Below are 17,516 nucleotides of genomic sequence, written 5' to 3'. Positions count from 1 at the left end.
TGCTCGTCTGTCGTTAACTGTAGAAAATGACTGCGGCCATGACTGCGGTTGAAGTTGTGTTGCCGAAACCTTCGCATCGCTTTGGCCAACTGCGCTGACTCGTGATCGGATATGCATTATATTCCTGAGGGAGAACTAAAAGAGAAAGGAAATCACGCCAAACGTGTCCTGGCGCATTCCAACGCTTCCACCTGTTTTAGCCGATCAGTCGACTCCAATATTTTTAATGTTTTAGATGCATCATCGCTTATTATGCTTTTCCTCATCGATCTGTTCTTACTCATCATCGACCCGTCTCTAACGCGGGCTAAGGATTCGGAGAGTCTTCACAAAGCTCAATGCAAAGAAGAGTAACGCGCTTTGCGAAGAGTAAGGGCGAGTTTCATGAAATGTTGAACCCTGTCGGCGACACCACGTTGTCTTACTTGGGGGCAAATGACTCGGAGGAGGTTTAGAATGCAGTGCCACCCAACGGGGCCATGCATTATCTGCTTCAGAAGCTGTCAGTGTACATGGCGACACTAGACAGACAATTTGAAAGCAGTCGGCAGTAAAGCTCGTATTGAAAACATAATAATAAGGTCGAAATCTTTAAATCCGGTGGGAGTATCTCGGTTTCCTGTTGTGCAAACGGATGACCATGAGCTATATTAAACTTGATTTTGAATCTGAGGCCAGAACGAGTCGCACTGTGAACTGGCTCAAATGAACTTTGCTGGACAGAGGTGAACATCTGTAAATTCGAAAAGCTAAGGTTGACTACATGTATTCGGCGAAAACATTGCAATCAATATCAACTCACAGATGACATATGGTAATATTTACATATCCATTCGTCAAGGATACGTCTGATGGTTACTCAACTTCCCGAGGTTTGGACTTGACCGCCACAAATGAATGACAAACGAGGTCGTGACCTGTTCGGCAACCTGCCTCCTTCTCATGCTTGACAATGGCACATTTCAGAGGACAACAATAGCAAGTTGGCACTCAAGGGATTCCATTTAGCGATGCGATTTACACGCACTTGTGAACACGTAGTACAGGTTTGTGAAATCGTGTCAACGTTGACACTAACAATATCTGACAGTCGTACAATGAGAGAGCTACATTCACACACCTCGAAAATAATAGCAAACTTCTGCTTACACTTTGATCTTGAAACTTAGCTATGCTTCCTTTTCTGGTCACGAATCATGGGCCAAGATGGAAATCTTTCAGGGAGAGCAAGTCACCTAAACTTCAGCGGCATTTGAACTTCGGAGTTGCGGGTATTCCCTGGGGTAACTCCTTTGGAAACAATTAAATTTTCAATTGTCCATAAATATAAACGGCACAGAAACTTGACATTCTTTGCTAGTTTTGAAATTTGTCCACACTGTTAGGCTGCAGCTAAGACTTGTAGGATTCTGAGAATGCGTACCCAGAACGAACTCTGCCTTGGGCCTCATTCAGTATTGCATGCATTCATGGCTATGAAACTGTTATGAGCACGACTTACAGATTTATCTGCACGGAACTGTGATATACCAATTCATCAGCATCAGCAGTTGTTGTATGGTGTCGGTTATGAGTCCACTAGTGTCTGGCCAAACAAATGTCACACGTGGCACAGATGTTGAATGACTTCACTGCCAAATAGATGTCTTCCATCCACTTACATTTCCTTGTACACACTCCTGAGGCTGATATCCGGAATTAAACTGCAAAGAAATTTACCGAGTGCAGTATACTCCAATCACCTATTCCGAGTCAACGCGGACAGCAAAAACTGACACTTGCTTAAAGGGAACGGAATTAAGTTGTATTTATTGGGGGTCTTGCAGAGAGACTACATAGGAGAGCCTCAAGCTCCCATTGGTAGGTTACCTGACCTATGACCCTGCGAGCATGACAACTGGTGTACAACACTCCTCAGAGAGATGGCTGCCATTCTCCGTCATTGTCATAGACAGCCAGTGAATGCCAAGCTCATTGCGGGAGATTGATGCAGCGAACTACATGTAATACCAACAACGTTGCTGTGTTTGGAGCAGCATGTGCACTACACATTGTCTTTGCAGGTTTGTTGTGTCATTTGCACAACGAGCGCTCACGGTCTTGCTTCCATGTTGCCGTTGACAACCTGCCCTTTACGTCAGCTTTGGCGGTAAACATGAAAAATTCTACCTGGTAAAGCAGACGAGTGTTATGTCAACTTCCAAAACCTTAGGTCATTGAACCCACACTGTCCGCAACGTTTAAGTATTGACTTTGCGTGCCAAGTAAAGGCGACAGCTCACGTTTTCAATTTTCTAGTTGAGTAAACTTATACGTCCTGCCGCGCAAAATTCTATCTGTCTGGTTCTCTATCTTTGTTACCATTCTGAATACATCCAAGTCTTTTCAATGTAATTTCAAAGCACGCTTTCTAAATCATTGGCTGATGCAAGTTTCATCTTTCAGCTAAAATTTGAAGGCAATGGATCGAGGTCCTGTGGTATTAAAATTATACGAAATTCAGCGGTATTTTTACAGATCGTCCTGTATATTCGTACAAACAACACATAACTAGAAAGATGAGTCCTGCCTTCGCTCTAACACTTATAGATAAGACTACACTACAGATACAAACAACACGACCACCAGGAGTGCATCCCACTGTTACCGACAGTGCTGAGGTTGAGCAAAACCATTTCTCTAAGGTCTATGGCAAAACCAATTATACAGTAAGTACTGATGGAAGAAAATGTTACAGGGTCAACCTATGGCGACAGATATAAACGTGGGTAGTCGTGATGGAGAGACTCTCAGCAAACCCCATAAGCACATGTGATGAGAATAAGAGTGATTCAAGTTTAAATCCATATTTTCATGGGAAATCCGCATTCATGAAAAGCTTTCCTGCTTAAAAATGAAATCCACATGCCGATGACGAAGAGCCGAGATTTATTCGAAAGGTGCGGAGCGTACTTAATCCCTCTTTGTTGGTGAATGCGTCGATCAAGGCAATGGAAGATAATTTCCCGAATCCCAGAGTCATGGAAAAAAATGTCTGTCGTTTCTAAAGAGGACAATAAGTCTGCTGAGAAATTTCTCAAGAGATTAAAGACGTACTTTTCGTTTGTATCACAAAAAGTGATGAAACACCTTTTTTTAAATCCAACCATGAACTAAACTCATCGGTGTGAAATGCGATGATTGTCAAGATTACCTAGCTGTTACGAAATCGTTTTCGATTTATTGCTCGAGTAACTGTATGTTACATAGAAGATTAGTATGCTGTTCATTCAATATTTACGTTATCGTTTTCTTTATGGGCTTTCTGCATATGTAGAGCTCAAGCTCTCCATGTTCGTCAACTAATTGTCGAGCATGATACTGAGCAATATGGCAAACGCTCCAAACGATGGCGGTACTATCGCTTGGAGCATAGTGGCACACACTGTGGTTATTTGCAATTATTTTTTTCCAAGATCATAATGCTATAGTATTTGCGCCAAGTGTCACTTTGGGATTTCTACCTCAGCATAGGGTGTCCGGCAGCTGCTGGTATTTCGTTCACAACTTGGCAAGAAGGTGTTCGATGGACTGAACTGCCATTCAGATTAATATTACTGTAATGGCCATGTATACATCAAAACACTTCTGCTATTGACGATCCCATCGTCTGAGCTTGAACTGTCTCTGTCATTACAACGAGATGCCGCCTTGCCTTCAATTTCCTTTTTGTTATTATTTTAATCCAGTCATTGAGCTCACAAAGACATGTGCAGTATTTTCACAGCCTACGACTGCCCCACGTCCACGTCATGGTGACGTATAGATCGGGCTACGCTTTCAAAATTTGATTGCGAAGGCCTTCCTTTCAGTTTGTCCAAATCGCAACGTGCAAATCTTGGACGACCTTATCACGTATTAGACTGCTGGGAAAACGAGCGTAAAGGTCGTGGTGTCCCCTCTTGCTCATGAATATGCTAATTCATGTCCAGTAGAGAAATCCAAGGATGAAAGTACTGGTAACAAGAGTTACTTTCTGAGATATGTTTTAATTGTGGCATATAAAAGGCTTTCCGTACAAAGAAACTTAATGCAAACGCTTGTACTGTTAGTATATAACCACAGGCAGAGTTAATTCGGAGCCTGTTTTTGCGAATGTAAGAACCGACGTGGCATTTCAGATATCTCCAGTGCATCATTGTCGACGCGAATGAATCAGTTATGGTCGCTGGTAAGATGCCTTCCATAACATTAACATCTGTGATGGCACGTTCAGCTGCGGTGAATTCATGTCTCTTCGAAGGGCATAACTCCCAAACACAATTGAATTTTATCACGTGTCTGAACTGCTTTCAAACCACGATATCAGCTGGTCTAGGTCAAGACTGACCTTCCTCTGTCTTTTATTTTTCAGGTTCATTTGAAATTACTTACAATATTTCTTGTATAGTTCAAATGTCCATCATTTAACTCGATGTGTGTAGATCCGCGCCGATACCTACACATAGTAATATACCCAAGAACAGCCGCACTATAGAGTTATCCGAACAATCTGTGTGCTTTGTGATGAATACGAAACTACACAAATGAATACAGTCCGACCTTACGCCGACAAGAGAATACTCCGAAACGTATTCGACTTTGCCCTAACATCATCTATTTCATGCCGTGATAATAACATACCAAACTGACATGCACATACACTTAAACACAGCTGGCTATTTTAACATTTCCCTATGGCAAAGACGCTCCTCTGTGTTAATGCATCTTCAGACAGACCTTTCTTCCCTCGTTAAATATTCGACCCTGTTGAGTTAGAGAATAGTTGTGCGGTATTATATGGCTATGGTAATCTTACCATATCGGAATTTCAAATCATTGATATTTCCGCCTATATTTCCTGGGCTACACACACTCACATTGAGGATTATCTTTGTAATCAACAAGATGGTGTAGAAGACGCCACATAATGTTTTGAAAATATTAAAATATCTACGCGGCCAAATGTTGTCCCTGTAATTGAAGTTCCCATTTTCCTTTCGTTGAACAACTTGCTGTGCGCCAGCTACACCTGAATGCTGTATTAGATGATAAGGCATTTTGGTGACCGTTGCGGTTTTGATGTTGACACCCCAAAACGCGAACTTTTACCCAACAGTGGGGGGGGGGGGGGGCTCAATATCAGAGAATTGAAACTGCAAACAAAGCAGCAGTTCGCTTGATTCTGCGTCACAGTTGAAAAAGCAACTGCCCGTTCTACCGCCGTTCATTCAGTTGGAATTGTGATATACGGGTTTGTACGGTATTGTAGAGGAACAATCCCCCTAAATTAAAACAATACCCCAAGGAATTCCCACTCTAATCAATGCTTATTCATGAACCATCTCCGATACAATCTGCTTCTATTAGGGACTCGTTTGAGACTGTTAGCCCTAATTATGATTGCATGATGTTACGTCATCATTCCGCTGTAATTGCCTAATTGCCTCTTCTCATTATAGTTAAATGAATGACAGAATTACCCTTTAATGAAGAATTTCAACAAACCCAGTTGACCATATTGAACGTTGTTGCATCTGCCCATTTCGATGTAATTCTGGAAGACCCTCCCCCAAGGCCCCCATTGGCAGTTTGTTTGCCCGACGGCAGCAGCGAAATAACGCAACAGCAGGGGTCACCATTTAAATCTTGCAGTAAAGAAGATTTCCTGTTAATTCCTAAAATACAAAAGGAAATCCAAACATACCAGTGGCTGTGACATGTACTCTTTGCATTTTCTCCATCCGCTTACTACATGTCGTTGAAGAATAGCGTTCTTAAAATAAAGGAAAGAGTAATTAGATACACGATCCCAAGACAATTAGTGATACCAATTAGCGATAATGGCGGAAAAGTACAAATAGCTGTCGGCATTGTAAACGAAACAGCGCTACGGAACGTCGGACAAAAATACTGTAACGTCAATGAATGCAGCGTTTAAAGACACTTTGAAATAAAATACTGCAGAAGAATCATTAAACGACTGTAAAACCATGGAATTATCAAAAAAAGTATAGGTAAGGTAAGATTTGTCATTTGAGTCGAGTTCTACGCATGAAGAAACATATTGTTGTTTGTTTTGAGCAGTTAAGCCCTACTGTCGGGTACAAGATTAACTAAACAAAATAAGTTTTCGCCGAAGTGAATGAAAGTTGATGCTTTATCCAGTAATCGTGTTGTAAATTTGTGTAACATTTAATCACAAATAAACGAAGCTGGCGAGACCAAAAAGCAATTGTTATATGTTTGTTTTTATTTTTGCGACTGGTTAATGACAATGGAAATAATGTTTCGCTTCCTTTTTATCCTCTCATTGACTGTTTAAAGGAGGGGATATTTTGTCATATCTGCATGCTGATCAGCAGTTCTTTTCAAGGGCCTACTTCAAAACCAGTGTTAAGATAAAGGAGCTGTCGTTTTTACCACAGAAATGACGAACGCACCATGTTCTAGAAAACGTATTTCAGAATCCCGTGAGGCGAGAAGAATTTCGGATAATGTTACCACGTTGAGGTCAAGGCAACGCGCCCAGATGCTTTGAAACTGTGTATCTGATCGTTTCATTCCGTAATTTGAGAACGGAAAATATGAATTCTATATGAAAGAAATGAGAGTGCAATGATTATTTTATTACTGCATAGTACTGCCACCAATTAAATTAAATAATTAATATTTATATATTATTTATACATAATCCAGAGTAATGCACTATGAAATAGATATTCACATAAATATACTTGTACAATTTCTTTCTGTATAGCGCGTAAATTTTGAGAAGCGTCTAAAGGATCGATCGACTACGCTAATTTCGGCAAAACGTAGAGGGCAGCAGGCACAGGTACCTTAGAATGGACTTCGATTGCGAATCACTGTGCACATGTGACGTGCAAACATATCGACCAAATTCCTTTCGCCTACTTGACGCTGAACATCATCGCCCTTTTTATGGCAACAGCTCTGCAGTACCTAAATCCGCGGAGCGGAAATCATGCTCCGTCTCCGCGAGAATGCACTGAACTCGACATAAAATACTCAAGACATGAACGCGTGACTGTGCACCAGTTGAAGACATTCCTATTGGCGACCCAAAATATAGGGCACGGTGACTTGTTTGTGAAGAAAGCTTGTCAAAAAGTATTGAAAGATTCAATATCCAGCTGATTTCGTTTGCTTTCAACATCAGACTGGGATTGATGATACTACAGTGAAACAGAACACAGTAAAATTCGAGACATGATAGCGAACAAGGAATTAACCAAAGGTGTATCTCCATCGTCACTTATCTTCCGCTTTCATTTTGATATCAGTAAGTGAATTCAATTCAACAATATCCTTTTTCAATTCAACAAATGTTGAAAGTCCGCGACGAATCGAAGGATGAAGCAAAATGTGGTCTTATTAGCATTGTCTCCATAGAATAATAATTGTGTCATTTCCAGATCCAAGATTTGTTTGTATGTTATCTGGCAGTGACTTTGGATTTGGACAATAAAAAGTGTTCAGGGTACAGAGACTGAAAAGGATACGAGAAAAAGTGAGGCTGCATTTCAAAAACTGTCGTCTGCACGACTTGACGTCCTTTTAAATAGATAAGGGAGACCGAACGTTTTCTGATACGAAAACAGAAGACTTTCTCCAGCGCGGTCCGATTATGACAAGTTACTCATAAAACTTGTGACACAGCATACTGGAGGAATGAATAGCGAGTCTCTAAAGTAATGTAACTCTTCTCAACATTTTTAGAAACAATTTAACAAGTTTTCGCTATTTGTGATCCGTCTATCACCGCCAGTTCTTAATCCATTTCCTGTTAGCTGTTAATAGATTTGTCAACAAAACCTATAAATCCGTCTGCTGCATTGTTATTGGTGTTTACTATCTGGACGGGCTCGGAAATCAATTTCCAGCAATTTATAACATGCTCATCATCGTACATGTCCTTTGTTGAAAAGCCGAATACTAGGTATTTCACAATTGTTTTTTCGCAGTACACGAAGAAAATGTAGCCGCAAAGTGGCGAAAATATAATTATATACAAGAAAGACTAGACAGCTTTCACTGCCACGTTTGTGAAAAGATTTCTTAAATCTTCTGCCGAATGGGTCTATTGGCCAGTCACAAAACTTTGAAGCTGTTGACCAACAATCACCGTGACCTTTAACGACTGACCCTGTTTCAGGCACTCAAGTTCACCGGAAGGTTATTCTGTACAATTTTGACGTTCTTGTCCTTGTCCTTTACAAGAAGAAAAGGCGAATTCGAGGGAAAGCAAGGCGAAAACTTATACCTAACCCTTTGTTACAGTTATCTATACAGGAGGACGTTCTGCTCATTAACGCGTCATTCGACCAACTTTCGTGTGAATCATATCGATGATCAACAGAAACAATTTTCAAATTATGTCGATACCCTGCTTCCACCTAACCCCATGAATCCATATATCGTTGGACATAAACGTATGCAAAACATTAAAAAACAAACAACCACTAGAATTATTTCAGCTTATCGCCGGCGTCATTTTTATACGTGTGTTTTGTTTCGTTTGTTCCATCATGTGAGTGTTGCACAAAATCCTCCACATAGTACTGCCAAGCAAACAGACTAAATTATTCACGACATCATATAACTAAAAATTGTTTTAAGGTAATTTTTTCCTTTCTTTGATACCCTGAATGCTAAAAAAGAATTAAGAGAAAGCGTCTTGCACTTAGTGAAAAAAATCCAAAAAGTAAATGTTGCGGTTATGGTCTTTACTAAGGAGGTAAGGAAAACAGAAAATAAAGGGGGGGGGGACCAGAAAATATCATCATCTCATGACTTTAGTGAAACGTCGGAGACCAAAAATGTTCGTTTTTGCCTAAAGTTTCTAAAAATATTCAGTTTTGATCCAACTTGGAAAACAGGAAGTTCTGGGTATATTCGTGATGATATTTATATCACTTTACACCTGGAAGCTAGCAACAAAGACGAAGAAGATTTGTTGATATCAGTTTACTTCAGTGTGATTCAAACAGATCAATGTTTCGCTATTTGCGTTTTCATTGTTTTTCGACATTTGTTGGCGTAAAAACACGTTTCTATTTCTGTTCATTGTCGATCACACCTGTGAAAGCTTGCGATTCACAAGGGTGTTGCGTGACCTACAGTCAGAGCATGCGTAGCTGGCTGTGCTAATTAATGCTACTGACACTATCTTGACGAGCTCTCGAGAGATAAAGTTATGTGCAGTACTGCCAGGGGAAAGTAGAATTTGGTGCCTGCCCGGAATATGCAAGTAGGAAAGACATAATATATTGAGCATTGTATTCAGGGCTGGAGCATACTCGGTGGTTGTGATATTCGGTCGTAATGACATAGAGAAATGTTGGCCAGGATCCGTTACCAAAACTCATTAGCTTGAAATCAACCAAACATTCTACAACGTGTTACAATGAGTTTACTAAATATTTTTAAGTTTCTCGTCATTAAGTTTCTGTCCGTCTGTCTGTCTGTCTGTCTGTCTGTCTGTCTGTCTGTCTGTATGTATGTATGTATGTATGTATGTATGTATGTATGTATGTATGTATGTATGTATGTATGTATGTATGTATGTATGTATGTATGTATGTATGTATGTATGTATGTATGCATGCATGCATGCATGCATGCATGCATGCATGCATGCATGCATGCATGCATGCATGCATGTATGTATGCATGCATGCATGCATGCATGCATGCATGCATGCATGCATGTATGTATGTATGTATATATGTATGTATGTATGTACGTACGTACGTACGAATGTACGTACGTACTTGCGCACGCGCAGGTAAAAGGGTACGTAACTTGCTTACAAACTGAGGTGAGTACTGCATTGGTTCGATATTCGCATTAGAAGGTTTTGTAGGAGTTTAAAGGGCTAGTCTGAGCACGTAAAATTTATGTTTGAACATGCTTGCAATCATAGCCTAGGTATCATGTACACATAGTATTATATGTATGAGGGTAAATTGTTCAATGGCTGAATAAATTTTCAATGTCATGACAGATTGAAGTCGCAATAGTTTGAGTCATTTGTTGGGAAATCCAAATCTTTGTTTTTGTCCCTAGAATACTGTACGGCCTTTCGCACTACAATAAGGCATGTCAAATGCCGGAGCCAATTGACTTTTCTGTGAAAGATATTAACAATAGTTGTGTCCTTTCATATTTGAGTATCGGATGGCTGCCATAAAATATTATGCAAAGATATGTTAAACGAGTGTTAAAAGTCGAGGCTTCTTTGGTCTATTTCGAGACTGAATTTCAACCGGAAGTGACAACTTGAAAACAAATACGTAAATCGAAGTTGCATGTGTAAATAAACGAACAATGAACGATTTCAAGTTCAAGTTCGAAGTACCACAGCACAGATCTGGTGTTTTGCTGAGATATGTTGGAATTGATTCATGGGTACCAATTAAAAAAGCTGCAAACCAACTCGATCGTATATAGCTGTATTTTTTCAAACATACACGTGTGACAACAACGGTTATTTTTTTATGGAAACGTTGTTTAATTCTTACTTACTCAGTATAGGTAGCCTGCGGCAATTCGTCCTTTGCCTCTTCCCCTCGCCCCGTGGGCCTGGTAATTTGAGTCAGTACGTTACACGCCGGAGTTGACATGGGGAAGGCATTTGTTTTCAGATGTACTTCTTCTGAACGCGATAAAATAAAATTCATAGTTTACGGAAAGTAACTGCTCACGTCTGATGTAAACAATTTTCGGGAATCTGTGAATGTAGTGTTTGTGTCCAATCGTTTAGAGTTTGTTTTTCTGTTATTTATTGTCCATTACATACCCATGAGTTTGTTTGTAATATGACCCCTTGACATTATGTTCGATGTTTTACGCGTTGTTTTTTTGTCGAGTTGCACTTTGTTCAGTCTTTCAAGAGTTAGTTTTCGGCGTCTGTATTTGTTTCGGATCCCCAAACAATTAAACATAGATGATTGTATTCGGACCTACGAACTGTTGTGCATATTTTTTTCAGTTGGAATGCAGTATTCGCTGTCACAGTGACCCTGTCAATGCGCTTGAAGGGAACCAAACCTGCAACTACAACAAAACCAGGTCATACGTCAAATTTAATTTCTCTTTGCACTTGGGATTGGATTCGCATTTTCTTGATAGTTCTTGACGAGGAGTCTTGGGATACAACCTGACGACGAAACCATCCTACCGAGACTATGTGGAGCTGATAGTACACTCCCGGACCGGCTATGTTCTTTGTGACCCCGATAGTTGTTAAGGAACTGGTTGCCAGTGGCGAAATGTGTTACTTTTCCATAATGAAATTTACAATGGTTGTTTTAAAACTTGACCATCGACCAATTGTTTCTCACTTCGTAATGGTGACTCACTAACGGTAACAAACACAAAGCAAGAACAAGAAAGAGCAAAAATTGATTTATTTTTCACACTTCCTACAATCAAACGAGCTATTCTCGCAACAAACACTGCGATATGATATGATATGATATGATATGATATAATATGACATGATATGATATTACAATGTACTTACTTTCAACTGACGAAAACAGCAGGCTGTCGCAGTGAAACCTTGCAAAATTCCAAAAACAAAGATTACAGGATATCGTGTGATAAACGTTCATCAGGATAAACAGCTCAGTACGCACAGCGGCTCGTGTTCTGAAATGAGGAACCGCATCAGCATATGCAAATGAACCTTTTGCTGACTGGCTGTGATCATAGAACATGTAAAACAAAGAAACCACTGCGCAGATTTATGACAACTATAGATTATAATTTCTCCGCTTCTAGAGGGGAGGGGGTATTACTATACTACATGGTGTGACTTTGCAATGTCAAGTAGGGCTAAGAAATGAAATCTGAGAAGTTTGTTATCTTGACTCTCAGTACACTGCGACCTCTGTATATCATCGAATATTGAACAGTTGCAACACTGCGGTGGAGGTGTTGAAAGCAACCTGTCTCTTTTCCCTGCACGGCAACTGTTTGCGATATGCTAGTAACCACGTAGAGGTATTCTCTGTAACTGATTTGCTTGCCGCGATATGACATTCAAATTTATCACTGATGATACGCAACAGCGCTTGCATCGTATCTTTAGGTCATTACTCAAAGATTTTTGATACCGGTTTCCTGCCCATCCTTTTGTATTCTATTTACACCATACGCTACTTTAAAAAGACAGATGGAGAGATAGATATCTGCATACATACATGAATACATACAAACATACGTACACATATACATACATACATACATACATACATACATACATACATACATACATACATACATACATACATACACATACAGACAGACAGACAGACAGACAGACAGACATCATTATCTATTTTTGTTGGTACTTGTACGCTGTTTTACAACTCAACATTGTACATGGGTCAACAACTTGAATATCGCTCTAAACTCATGATTGTAGGTTCTTGACCATTTCGCAGTTAATTAAAAAGTAAATGAGCCGTCAGAGGGCCAATTAGGGTTGACATATGTCAGAGTTTTAGCTTACGAACGTAATGAGTAATTAAGGCTTTTATACTGACAATTATACACTACATTGACAGCTGGTATTACAGTGAATTTGTGATTGGTTCCAGCGGATTAACTGAACTTTTGTATTTTAACAGACACATCGTCAATCTGACAAACATGCAAGATCTGGTATCGTTTATACAATAATAAGACCAGCATCGGGCGTGCATTTACATGTCTTTGTTTTTGAAAAAAAGTAAAATACTACAATGGTTGAAGGGTATACTGATTGTCTTTAATTACGGGGGTCATGGTGCGGTATGCGGTATAGTATAGTCTATAAGCTCTATAAGCTCTCTGTCTATTTGACCTCATTTTTGTAGCCAATAGGGAATGGGTCACATTACACCAGTATCACCATCTTAATGTGTTGCATGTTAAATGTTTTACTAGAAATAGTTAATGAAGGATTACCACTGATTGTTGAGGAGTTGAATTAAATGGGGTGTCTGTAAACATTGTTGAAGTGAAAAGCTAAATGATTACCTTCTAAATGATTGCATTCATTAACGTTATTCTCTACCGACACTTACTACATGTACTATCTTGCAACGTCATGATGCGTTACTTGATCCAGAGTTCATCGTAAATTGCGAGAAAAGTGGCATAACAGCAATCCATCCGATCGAGAATAAATCGACTTACATAAGCTCTTCTTACATCCCACATTGTGAAGCATATTTCTCCTACGTGTGGGTCGTGAGTCTTTGCATCTCGCTATTTACACAAGGGGCTTATCAGCTCACCATCTAGGGTCACCGTGAATCCGAAGAGTTCAGATCGGGAGTCAGTAGGTCTTTGAGTAAAGCGATATTTTGGAACTTTTGATGCGTGGCTTAGCCATTCCCAGTGTATTTGAAGCTTTCCAACTGTTGACACAACCTATATACAAATACGCTTTAATTCCAAAAGGAGGATATTATATCATCCTTATCTATCTATGTCTCTGCGTGTCGCTGAACATGTTTTTTGTCTCACATGCTTCTTTCCCATGCAGCCGATAAATTGTTTAGATACAACACATAATGAATTGTACGAATGTGAGATATGGCCGTACTGATATCGTTCGCATTTTCCACGAGACACGTGATACTCCGCAGATATCTTTTACTCGAGTTTGAGATAACTTCAGTGCTACAAAAACTATCAGACATGTTCTGTATTTCTTGGCAAAGTTATTCCCAGGCACGGAAAATAGGTCAACATCTATTTTGACACGGAGCCTCGTGAGGGCGCCCTAAGCCTTCTCGGTCCCTGAATGTCGATTGTTCATGGTCAAATGTAATACACACAGCACAAGTACTACAATTATGTAAAGGGTAGAAAATTCGGAAACTGACCATGTGATGCCAAGAACGGAACAGAGAAAAAGAAAAGCGCCAGTCAATGTATTTTTCCCGCCTTTTGTCTCAAAATGTTGATGTCTATGATAAACAACAATATAATCGGAGCATTCGAATTCATCATGTTTCGGCAAACTTGTCTTTTTTGATTGATAATACGGTAAGTTTTCAATCGGGTTCGAACTCGCAACATACAGCAGCCAGTCTCCTAGCGGAGAAGCCACAGACAGAACCGCTCGGCCAAATCCCCACTCATAAGAGCCACACATAGATCATTCTAAGTGCCAAAAGCTGTCATCTTCATCGGGTATGACCTTATGTATGGTTCTTGTCAAGTTCCTGCTGAATACTGCGTAATTTGAAGTGTTTAACTGACGGCTAGGATTAACGGTTGATTTTATGGTGCTTATTTACTTTCCTGACTCACCTTAGCAAATCACTATTGAAGAAGTCTCGTTTTCAGTTTTTCAAGATAGCACTTACGAAATTAAAGTAGTCGCACGTACGTACTGACATGCTGTTGTGCCAGAATTCACCGCAGGTGAGACTCAATCCTGCGTAAGTACCGCCAACGTGGTCCGAGTTTCTCCTAGCAGTTTAACTTTGCCATGTTCTATGTAATCAGAAAGCCATTGTACAGCAACTGCAGGAGCATTTCTAGAACGGTAAGGAAATCCGAACATGCACCCTTTCGCCATCGCGAAGATCAAAAATTCATATCCCCTGATATGGTGGCCATCATTTTGTTTGCATCGCAAATTTACAAGTGCTGAGATAGTTTGATTCGTTAATGGAAAGTGATATGAGAACTCAATTTTCTTCTTCATTTTTGGGGGACAAAAATCCCTGATCAAACATATCACATTCATTAAGAGGTAGATGCTACCTCGGGCCAAGTATTAATATTGCCTCTAGTTGTCGGGTGTGATGACGAACAAGACCATGTGCGCGTGCGTTGTGACTTTAGAAAAGAAAAATGCCCCTGCGTAAATGCCATAACTTTAACACCTTACTGAAAGAAAGTAAGGCTATTTAACCGACCAAATTTACTGGATGGAAAAATGTATAACAGTATGTACTGAAAACCACCACAGAAAAATCGCTTTGATCGTCACCGCGAAATGTTTTAGTCAAAGATTCCATCATTATTTGGGAACGAAATTCACCTACGTCATGCCATTTTGAAAAGAAGATTTCATAGCACGAACAAATGAAAACCCAGTCTGACAGTGTGTCGAGGACGATCATTGTGTCTTCCTTTTGTTTGCATCTCAAGAAAAAAGAGTGAAGTCCTATTTCAACATTGAATGTGAATTCCCGCTATTGTATAAATGGCATGAAAAAATCAATAGGCAATCCATCGTCACGCAGGGATACACCCTTCGCCCCCATATCAATCGTATTTTCGTCAGCGTTCGTTATCATTCGCTGGCTGTAATACAGTTTGAACTATCTCCGATAAATCGAAAAATTACAACGCTATGCTTTGCAGATACATATCTTAAATTGAATCTCTAATGGTTTAATTAATTGGGAATGATAAAATTACATGTACCTACGCAAGAATAAGTTTTCCTTGTTTACCTTGAGAAAAAAATGACAGAATACATCGGCTTCATTTGCATGGCAATGTCCCGCCATTATGAAATATTAATCCGAAAGACACGGCACCGTTGGAACGAGGCTGCTTCGTTGTCATTCTTATTATCATGTGATCTCGTGACATTAACCAGACGAGAATCATCGATAATACCCCGGCTTGTGGGAGTATAGATATCAATTATATCCAAGATCTCCACAGAGGGTCATTTGTGAAATGATCAACATGAAACAATTTCCGTTAACAGGGCAGAAATTGCCGCACTAATGATCCAATTGATGGAGATATACTTCTTTATATACGGCCTTGAAACGAAAACGATTTGATTTTTCTGTACGTGCATTGTCAAGCAGATTATGACAGCCGCTGCTGGAAATGCCAAAATAAAACTTACGTTGATGCGAGGGACTCGTTAGTCGTTAGTAATCACAGCAAGTAACGAGTAAAGAATATAAATAGCATGTTATCAAGTTAATTTCAGGGTGATTTCCAATTTCTTGATGTCTAATATTGTGATGACAAACATGAAATGCCTTTTTCTATTCTGACCTTTAAGGCTTGATCGGTGGCTCTTATCTCCAACACACTTACTGCACAGCAATAATCCCCTTGCAAAAATGTAGCTAACCAAATTCATAGCCTCCAAGAAAAAAACATAAAATTTATAAAGCGCGGCAAAAGATAATACTTAGTAAGGTTTCATGCCGGATAAAACGAAAGAGCAGGATTTCGTCTTTTTTAGCCTCTTCAATAGGCATACTACTCTTGTCATTTAGGACAGCATGTTTTTGCTAAAACATGTTTTGATACTTATGTTAAAACTTACAAGTTTCGTTATTACATAATCTCTTACTAAGTAACATTGAAATACATATATAGCATGCGCCCCATTGCGTGTATCTCTTGCAATCACGGAGAGAAAGATCTCGCGAACAAAGGCGTGGTTTGAATACAAATTTTATAACGTCATCTGAAAATTTAGCCAATGGGTATTGTTTAACGTGATTTCTCAAATAGGGAATTCCAATGGTTCCGACGAGGCGCAAAGACTTGATGTATTCGGAGAAGATGTTCGTGTTACCCTACAATGAAGAAAACAATTGGCCTTGAGAAACTTGCTTTCTATGAAACCAGCGACTGGTTGCTAAAAATGTCGAGCAAATTGAAAATCTCTCCATCGTCCAATGCAATGTGTTTACTAAACTTTCAATTTGGCATGTACAATATTCATGGTTGACTGATTTTACCGTATTTAGAAAAAACTGAGTTACTTTCAACATTGAAGCAGTAGCCATGGTTACATCTCGTATGATCAGAAGTTCGGAGGAGAACAAGGTCGAGAAAGTCAGTGCATGTTAAAGTCTTTGTACGGAAACATCATCTGAAAGCTTTCCGATTGGCATGTACAATTTAACCACAATATATTGAATTAAATAGCCAATACAATCATCGCCAGCCTTGTGTGTATGTGCTATAGTGTATCTGCCATTTGAAAGACGTTTGCCAGGAATTTAGGACTTTATTTAATTAAAATTGATAGTGTTATGACGTTCATTATTAACAGTTTAATCTAATTTCAGATGTAAGACGACGTAACAAAAGAGCGCTTAGCCTGGAAAATCGTACATCTTTTAAAAATATACATCTTTTAAAAATATACAAATTTCTTGAGGCTATAGATTACACTGTCACAGACAGGGACTGGAGGATAGGATCTTTGAAATAAACATCATGATGGTTTAATTGATTTTCTACAGTGCTCAACACGCGATTGCGCAAACAGATAATCCATTGCGATATTTCTATATGATCACATGTCAGCGGGAGTTCGAAAAGCCGAGAAAAACATCGATCGTGTCTCCTTGATAAATATGCCTCATATATCTTTTCAATTCTCAATTTCAATCCATGATTTTATCCTCCGAGCTGTCGATTTCATATCTCAGACAACTATAACTACAGATGGTCCGGTAGTTGTCTGAGTTCG

At 39.5% G+C, this 17,516-nt stretch overlaps 1 protein-coding gene across 2 annotated transcripts in view; it reads right to left on the bottom strand.

The window, feature by feature from the left end:
- LOC139151847 (guanylate cyclase 32E-like) overlaps positions 1-17,516 on the bottom strand; it is a 202,615-nt gene that overhangs the window by 130,444 nt on the left and 54,655 nt on the right. Inside the window, exon 1 of one of the 2 annotated variants that reach the window (XM_070724862.1) lies at positions 1,502-1,641. The exons of the other annotated variant lie outside the window; for it this stretch is intronic. The gene's annotated coding sequence lies outside the window, so the exon portion shown is untranslated. Of the gene's footprint in view, positions 1-1,501; positions 1,642-17,516 lie in introns of those variants that run through there. 2 annotated transcript variants of the gene reach the window in all.

The sequence above is a fragment of the Ptychodera flava genome, chromosome 15 (genome assembly GCF_041260155.1).
Source record: "Ptychodera flava strain L36383 chromosome 15, AS_Pfla_20210202, whole genome shotgun sequence".
NCBI lineage: Eukaryota > Metazoa > Hemichordata > Enteropneusta > Ptychoderidae > Ptychodera > Ptychodera flava.
The sequence above is the reverse complement of the archived record's forward strand: the minus strand, read 5'-3'. Positions and strand labels throughout refer to the sequence as shown.